This window comes from Coenobita brevimanus, chromosome 56, assembly GCF_032717465.1.
Source record: "Coenobita brevimanus isolate Jiangsu-jjx chromosome 56, ASM3271746v2, whole genome shotgun sequence".
Classification (NCBI taxonomy): domain Eukaryota; kingdom Metazoa; phylum Arthropoda; class Malacostraca; order Decapoda; family Coenobitidae; genus Coenobita; species Coenobita brevimanus.
In genome coordinates this window covers 41078845-41088152 of record NC_137009.1, presented here as the reverse complement: position 1 = coordinate 41088152, position 9308 = coordinate 41078845, and positions in this window count along the sequence as shown.

The following is a 9308-nucleotide window of genomic DNA, read 5'->3' as shown; positions in this document are numbered from 1 at the left end:
TAATAATAATAATAATGGTGCAGGTATAGCGTCACTAGTGGTACCGTGAAAGTCGGCAGTAATAATGTGGATGTGATAAAATGATAATAAAGAAAGAATTCATGTTAAAAGTATCACTAATTAGGTCAGCGCTGGGGGCATTTCTAAGCAGGGTCATTGCACTAGGAAAGGCCACTCACTAACACCTTCTCCTAAGCGATTTATTTTTAGTACACCTTTCTGTCTTTGTCTGTGTTACATAAATCTATCCAGTCCCGCTATACTCTGCATCAGTAACGCACAAAGGCTTGTTAACCAGCCCTACACAAAACTAAATCGCTTGGGAAAAGATGTTAAGGAGTACCAAGACCTTCTACTCGTCGCTTAAGGCAGCTCCGTAACACCTCTTTCCAAGCGATTTTTTTTTTTTTTAATAGGGTAAGTTAATCTCCTTGTGTATGTTATTTAGGCAGAGCAGGGCGATACTGGAAGCAAGTATTATACACTATGATACAATGGGGCTGTAAGCTGTAATATGCATAATAAATCGCTAAGGAAATGGTGTTAGGGAGTTTCTTTAACATCCTGTGGGTTTTCTATGACTTTCTCTGTAGCTTCATTGCTCTGAATAATAACACCGATAAATGGACTCTCTCTCTCTCTCTCTCTCTCTCTCTCTCTGTCACGTGTAACCAGGCCATCAGCACAGCAAGCAGTAGTACACCCAGTGACCAAGGGACTGAACGTCACTCATCCAAATCTCTTACACCTACACCTAACAGCCATTTTTTTTTTCTTCGCTCTTGGTTTGGCCATGTGGAGAGGATGGAGAGTGAGAGACTAACTAGGAGTGTACGGTATGTGAGTGAGGTGGAGTGGGGAAGAGGGAGGGGAAGCCCAGGGATGAGATGAAGGGATGAAGTAGGGAGGTATATATAAGAGAATGGGATGAGAGTGAGAGACTAACTAGGAGGGTGTATGTGAGTGAGGTGGAGCGGGGAAGAGGGAGGAGGGAACTGAGGATGAGATGGAGGTATGGAATGGAAAGGCATGTAAGCTGGAGGGAGGGCAGAGAAATGGGAGGCGATTTGTCTGTTGCCCCCCTCACGGGATTAAGGCGCCTGGCTACACACAGACAGACAGATACACACGAGTCATTTACGCGTCCAATTTCACAGACCAACACATCTAACTCCAGTATGTTTTAACCCGACAAAGCTCCCTAACACCTATTCCTTACCGATTTATTTCTGCATGTGCTGTTTTAATCACTGTTTTGATCTTATTCACTACGTTGATGATAAAAAGGAATGTGTGATACGAGAGAGAGAGAGGGGGGGGGGTGCTAGGAGGATGTGGGTTGTGGGGAGTGGGGGGGAGGGGAGGCGGAGGAAGAGGATGGAAGGAGAAACTGGAGAGAAAGGAAATTAAATTAAGCAGGAAGGAAGCGACCTACGAGGAAGGAAGGAAGGATGGAGGGAGAGAAGGAAGGAAGGATGGATAGATGGAGACAAGGAAGGAAGGATGGAGGGAGAGAATGAAGGAAGGATGGATAGATGGAGACAAGGAAGGAAGGATGGAGGGAGGGAATGAAGGAAGGATGGATCGATGGAAAGAAGGAAGGAAGGGTAGATGGAGACAAGGAAGGAAGGATGGAGGGAGAGAAGGAAGGAAGGAAGGATTTTTTTTTTTTTAAATGGGGAAATAAACTCCCCGAGCTAGACCTTATTATAGCCCCGCTGGGTGACGCGAAAGAGCTACCTCTCGCAGAAGGGCAGCTACCCGGGAGGGGCAGGCGAGACCCCTCGACCCTTTGGTCTCGAGTCAGGCGCTCTACCACTGAGCCACTCTGCTCCCGGAAGGAAGGAAGGAAGAATGGAGGAGAGAAGAGGAGAGGATGGCAGGGGAGGGAAAAAAGAGATGGATGGAGGGTATGAGGGAGGTAGGGAGGGGGGAGTGTAATCATTGCTTGAGGAAACTACTGCTTTCTTATGTGTGTGTGTGTGTGTGCGTACGTATGTATCGGTGTACGAACGTCTTTGTACACATGTGACCGCACGAGATTGAGTGTGTGTGTGTGTGTGTGTGTGTGTGTGTGTGTGTGTGTGTGTGTGTGTGTGCGCGCGCTTGAGGTTGTGTTTACATTCCTGTATGACTACTTACACCTCAAGAGAGAGAGAGAGAGAGAGAGAGAGAGAGAGAGGGGGGGGGCATAAAAACAAACCGGTCCTATCAAGTACTTTTCCCCACTGTGTCTGAGAATTTTCCAATTTGTTTCTAGGTGGTGGTGGTGGTGGTGGTGGTGGTGCCGGTGGTGGTGGTGGTGGTGGTGGTGGTGGTGGTGGTGCCGGTGGTGGTGGTGTTGATGGTGGTGGTGGTGGTGGTGGAGGTGGTGGTGGAGGTGCCGGTGGTGGTGGTGGTGGTGGTGGCGGAAGTGATGAGGATGATATCACGATGCTGGTGATGATAATGGTGATGTTAGACAGATGACGTCATGCTTAATCAACCTGGGAAATTGGTCTAAATATAAAAAGGAGAAAGATCTACCTCCCTAACATAGGGTAATATTTCCTACTAGTCCGCCAGCGACGCCTTCACGCGGCGACACAGAAATGTAACGACAGCTGCCTTGCCCTCCCTGTCCCCCGAAAGCTGATGATTTGCGGGGGAAGGGCAAATTCAGCCTGCAGTGCACAGGGTTCACACTGACAGCTAGCTTCCCCTACCCTTCCTAACCCAAGCTGGTTCTGCCACGGTGCAGATACTCTGGGGACGTGAAGGAGACGCCTTCAGGTGGTGGCACTGATATGACCGGTCGGTGGAGCTGCCCAGTCCCCTAAGCAGCTCCCTATGCCCCACAAGGAAGATGGATTGTACAGCGAGTGAAGCCTGCGGTCCAGCGGGCTGAGGGATCCCCTTAACTAACCCCCTCAGCTGTGGTGACGGCCAGCTGTACACTGCCACAACACTGACAGTTTAGTAACCAAGGAGACTCAGTACAGCCTCTTCATATTTCAGGCAACTACAACTACCTATCCATCTATAGCCTTGAGCCCCTAAGGGATGGGTACAACAAATGCCTTCACGTCGCCCTCCCCCCAACTTACACCCCCCTCTCTCATATAATTCAGTCTCCCCCTCCACCTCACTTGCAGACACTCTCCTAGTCAGTCTTTCACTCTCCATCCTCTCCACACGGTCAACCAAACCTACTCTAACAATCTTGACAATACCAAACCTTCATCTCACACGTGAACCCGGTGGAGTGCTGGCTGAACCTGCCCTCTTCCTGCACTCCACCATCCTCCTTAAAGGGGATAGGGATGTAGAGAAGGGACGCTTGTATAACCCTGTCCAATAATACCTTGCTTTTACTGTAGGGGGGCCACCACGTGAAGGCGTCTTTCTCTGTGACCTTATAACACAAACTTGCATTCATTGGTACCTACACTAATCCCCACAGCCTAACCCGGCTACCTTCCCTACCCTAACCTAACCTTCCCACCACCACCTTCACAGAGGCCAAACTCTATTTAAAAAAAAAAAAAAAAACTCTTCCAGCCCGCCTGCACTTAGAATCAGGTCAACAAGTTTCTAACAGGTTGTCAGGTAGAGTACTAACCTCCGGCTTACGTCTGGCCAGCTTATATCCCTCTGCTCTTCTTATGGCGCCTTTTATACTCAAATTCAACAAGGCAATCCGGCGGCCGTTGTGGTTTTAATTCAAGGGAGGGTGAAATTTTGGTCAGAGAATACGACAGTACATCTCCCCTCGACACTGCCTCAGAAGTGACTGAAGGCTAGGGTTGCCAACCAGCCCATCCTCGCAGATGCAGCTAAACTGCCTCTCTAGAATTGTTACATTGTCGGTTAACACAAAAATATCTAGAAGATCGCTAGAAAATGCACAACCTCCATGGTCTTTCCAAAACTTTGTTATAATCTCAATAATATCGGTAAATTCCTTGCCGCTACACGATCAGAACTGCCGCTAAATGAAGGGAATATCTCTAGATCTAGCGAAAACAGCTGTTTTGGCAACAATCATCCCCAGGGGCGTTGGAGTCTCCCTTACGAGTTCCCAGATGCTTCAGGATTCCCTACAACCCATTTCTCCTCCAATTTCTTCGTAATTTCCTAATATCATCCACCTAACAAATAGACGTGAGTTAGATTAATTACTTTTAGTATAGATTCTTAACCTTCAGCGTTTGAAAATGTTTAAAAAATCGTAAAACTAGCTAATATGTGAGCAGATAATCTCCCAGCTGACATTTACCAAGGCTTTCTCTCATCAATGAACACAAATGAACTTCCAACCCATTCCCAAGACCTATGGCATTTCTAATTTTAGCAGTTTCCTATTTGTGTGCAGTGTGTGTGTGTGTGTGTGTCCGTGTATGTGCCTCTGTCTGCATGTACGTGTGCCTGTATGTGAGAAACTTCCACGGTTTACGAAAGACCGCACGAATCCGTCAAAACTTTCTCTATCGGAATCTGCCGTCTCTCTCCCCCCCCCCTCCTCTCTCTCTCTCTCCCTCCTCTTCCTCTCTCCTTCCCAACTCTCACTGTGTTTAGGTATCTCGATGTTTATCAATGTAATTCTTTCCTTCTCTCTCCTTCCATCTCTGACTGTTTATGTCAGATTATCTGCCTGTGACTTCTATTAATCTCTCTCTCTCTCTCTCTCTCTCTCTCTCTCTCTCTCTCTCTCTCTCTCTCTCACGGATCTTCCCCCCAAACTGTCTCTCCATTCTTTACACCCTCACTACCACACGTATCCACATTAACATGACTCTCTCTCTCTCTCTGTCTCTCTCATAAACACACAACGTTGGCTACACATTTAGTTAGAACATCTGGGCGGACATGAATTACAGGTATTTCAGTTCCATCTTTGTTTTTTGGAGTTGCGGTGGAGAGAGAGAGAGAGAGAGAGAGAGAGAGAGAGAAGGGGGGAGGGACGTGAGATATAGCAGTGTGTGGTGTGGCAGACGTGTGACAGTGAGGCAATGCGTTGTACATACAGCATTGTGGTGTGGCAGTATGAAGTGTGGTTGTTAGGGGTGTGGCAGTGTGTGTGGTGTGCAATGCCGATTACGTATTTTCCATTTAATTCTTGCTGTCTCTATCGATCTAGCTATCTATTGCCAGACGCCTTAATCCCGTAAGGGGTGCCACAGTCTCCATGTCACCCTGTCCTCCGCCATAACAATGCCCTCTCTCCAACCCACATCCACTTCTCTCAAATACCTCTCCACCCCATCCATCCATCTCACCCCTCCCCCTTCGCACTCCACCTGTTATACTCTTCCAGTCTCTCAAATGAGTATCTAGATGTAATATGCAAAATAAATCGCTGGTACACACTCTCTCTCTCTCTCTCTCTCTCTCTCTCTCTCTCTCTTTCTCTCTCTCCAAACCGACCATGGACAGTTATTTTTACCCACTCCAATACTCTTTATTTATAGCCTCGGTCAGTCTCGGGGGCAGTGGTCAGGCCCTAGGTCAAGAGGTCAGGCCCAGACGACGGGAGACAAGACGTAAACAATCATTAGAGAGAGTTCGGTACGGAACAATTTCGTCACGCACCCTAACGACTTCCAAAATAATCATTGCAAGAAATAAATAGTTTCGGAAATTGTTAAGAGTGTAAACATTTCCATTTGTGAATAGATTTGATTGAAGTAAAGGAAAACGTGGGAGTTTCCTTTATGCCGACGTGCTCCGTGGCCGAAATATCCAGACAGCATCCCACTTAGTCTAATGATCCGGAAACACATGCCCGAGGGAAGGAAGGAGGGAGGAAGAGGAGGAAAGGAAGAAGAGGGGGGGGAGAGGGAGGGAGGGAAAGGGGGAGAGAGGAAAGGAGGAATGCAAGAAAGAGGAGAGGGTGACGGAGAATGAAGGAAGCACGAAGAATGGAAGAAGAAAGCAGAGACAGACAGCCAGACAGAGAGGGGAGGGGAAGGTATCAGATAAGGGAAACAAACAATAACAAACCTATTTGTCCTTTCCAAGCTGTTTGTTAATGGAAGAGAAAGAGACAGGCAGACAGACAGAGAAATTTGCTTTTGCGGTACATTCGCGGTTTCCTTTCAAACAGCTTTTCCTTCACAACTCTCTCTCCACCACCTTCAACACTTTCTCCCTCTCTCATCCTTTCCTTCCCACTTCCATCACACACACACACACACACACACACACACACACACACACACACACACACGATCAACTTAGAAAAGGCAATCTATTCATGCTCAGATTTTGTAATACATCCCCTCATATCATCCCAGTCCACGTAACATTATAATCTGTATTTATCTATCACCAAATGCCTTAATCCTAGAAGGCCTGGCCACAGACGAACTACCTCCATGTTTCTGTCTTCCGTCATCAGGCTACCCTCTCCCCAGCTCAGCACCCCTCACTCCAAGCCCTCTATTTCATCCTCACTCTCCACATTCCCCGACCCCTTCACCTCATTTACCTACACTCTCCCAGTCAACCTCCATGTTATTCTATCCTTTGCCATCAGGCTACCCTTTCTCCAACTCACACATCCCTATTCAATCATATCTCAACCCCATCCCTCCATCTCATCCTCAGTCTCCCCTTTCCCATCCCAACTCCACCTCACTCACACTCTCCCAGTCAGTCTCTAATTCTCTTTTCTCCCTCACATACACCTCTCAGTCCCAGTCCTCCATATCATCCCGTCTCCCCCTTCCCCTCTCCACTACACCTTACATACACTCTTCTAGTCAATCTCTCAGCCTCCACTCGCCACACAGCCAAATCACTATAATCTTACCTATATTCTATCTATCTATCTATCTATTGCCAGACGCCTCAATCCCGTTTGGGGTGGCCACAAACAAATCGCCTCCAAGTCGCCCTGTCCCCCGCCATCTCACTGCCCTGCTCCCAGCTCACACACCCCTCTCTCATATACCTCTCCACCCCATCCCTCCATCTCATCCTCGGCCTCCCCCTCCCTCTTCCCCCATACCTATATTCTGCTGCAGTATAAAATAAGGCAAACTAATGCCCTTGTACTCTTTGTTTTCATTGTATTTCTTCTCCGTGGCAGTGGTAGGAAAAAAAGACAAAGAAGAAGGGATGTGGGTTCAGCTGATGGAAATAGTCCCTATCATCACCATCCTCTGAACCTCCTTGCCCACCTTAGGGCAGGGTGAGGAGTAACAACGTCCAGACAGCCTAAGTTTGCCCAATTTACTTATCATTCAAGTCCAGGTAGGCCAAAAAAAACTTTCCCCACATTCTATAGCTTCAAATATACTATCTCATGGTCAATCCAAACACTGTCACACTAAAACGAGGTGCCAAATCCCCGGTTATGCACTCCTCTGAACAAAATTCATCAAGCCAGCTTGGTCTCGTCAGTCCCCTAGCCTGACCGACTTCCAAACCTCTCTTCCTCACACACTCATCCACCATATCTATCCACCTTCTTCTTGGCCTACCTCGCCTTCTCCCTCCTTCAAATTTGCTCAGATATACTGCTCTCACCACTCTGTTGTCATTCATTCTCTCCACATGACCATACCACCTCATTACACTCTCTTCAATTCTGGTGTCAACGGACTTTCTCACTCCACATCTTTCACAAATCACATTATTCCATATCCTATCCACTCTCTGTACTCCACATGCATGCCTCAGCAGTCCCATCTCCACTGCTTACTCTTTAACTTTTCATTTCCATGCCACACCATAGTCTCACATCCATATGTTAAAGTTGGCACTAACACTCCTTCATGTAAGCCTCGTGCAGCTGCAACACTCAAGACTCTGTTTCTTATCAAGGCCTTCATTGCACCAGCTACTCTCCTTCCTTGTGTCACTCTACTTTCAACGTCTTTTGTACATTTTCCTCTCTTTTCTACCATTGTACCCAGGTACTTGAACTCTCTCACCAATTCCAGTCTCTCTCCATTCACTGTAACATCACACTGGGAGTCACCTTCTCTCTCAATAACCATCACTTTACTCTTTTCTACATTTACTTTCAAAGCACGACACTCACAGACATCTACAAAACTCTGCACTAGTCTGCCAACTTCTTGTCCAGCATTTGCAAGTAGCACTGCATCATCAGTATACAACAAATTTGAGATATTCCATCCATCACCATTCATTACCAATGCCATCCCCCTCTTCATTACTTGTGTTTTTACTTCTCATCACCCCATCCATATACATATTGAACAACCATGGGGACATCACACAATCTTATCACATGCCCAAACTGATCGTGAACCAATCACTTAAATGCCCATTTACCCTCACACTTGCCTCACTACCATCATAAAAACTCCTGATGGCACCTAGCAGCTTACCATCTACACCTACGTGGGCAAAACCTTCCACAATCCTTCTCTACTTTGTCATATGCCTTTTCCAGAACCATAAATGCCATAAACACCTTGTAGTCTTTCTTACATGCCTTCTCCAGTATCTGTCTTATAGCAAATATTTGATCCACACACCCTCTGCCACTCCTAAAGCAACCCTGTTCATCATTCACTAGGACTTCTGATATCTCTCTTACTTTCTCTATAATAGTTCTTCTATATACCTTCCTTACAACACTCACTAGACTTATGCCACAATAATTCTTGCACTCACTCTGCTCACCTTTATTTTTGTACAGGGGTACAATCATTGCCTTTTTCCACTCTGCCGGCACAGTCTCACTCATCCATGCCTTCTTACATACCTCCAGCAAGCATTTTGTTCCATTCTCTCGTCTACACTTAAGCACCTCTGCATACACCTCATCAACCCCAGCTGCTTTCCCATTTTTCAGCCGCTTCTTCACCTCTGCAAGTGTCACGCTTCCTGGCACCGCATTTCTTCTCTGCACATCCCCGAAACCATTCATGTTTATAGTTGCTTTACTCTTTCTATTCCCATTCATCAGCCTTTCAAACTGTTCTTTCCATATGGTCCTTACTTCATCCCCATGGGTTAATAATCTACCACTTACATCCTTCACACTTTCACATTGCTTTCCACTGTTACTTCTACATTTCCACACTTCTTTCCAGAATAACTTCCTCATTTCAAGGTAATTTGCATTAATTTATCTTCCAACATCATCATTTACCTCCTCCTTTTTCCTCTTCACTAGCCTATTTACACACTACTTAATCTCAACATATTCATTTCTTATTTCAACTAAACCCTTGTGCTGCATCCATTCCAGCCACTTCTTCCTCTTTTCCCCCACTGCTCTCTTAACCTCTTCATCCCACCATGCCATACCTTTCTTCTTTGTTGTTACTCTTGCCATACCACACACT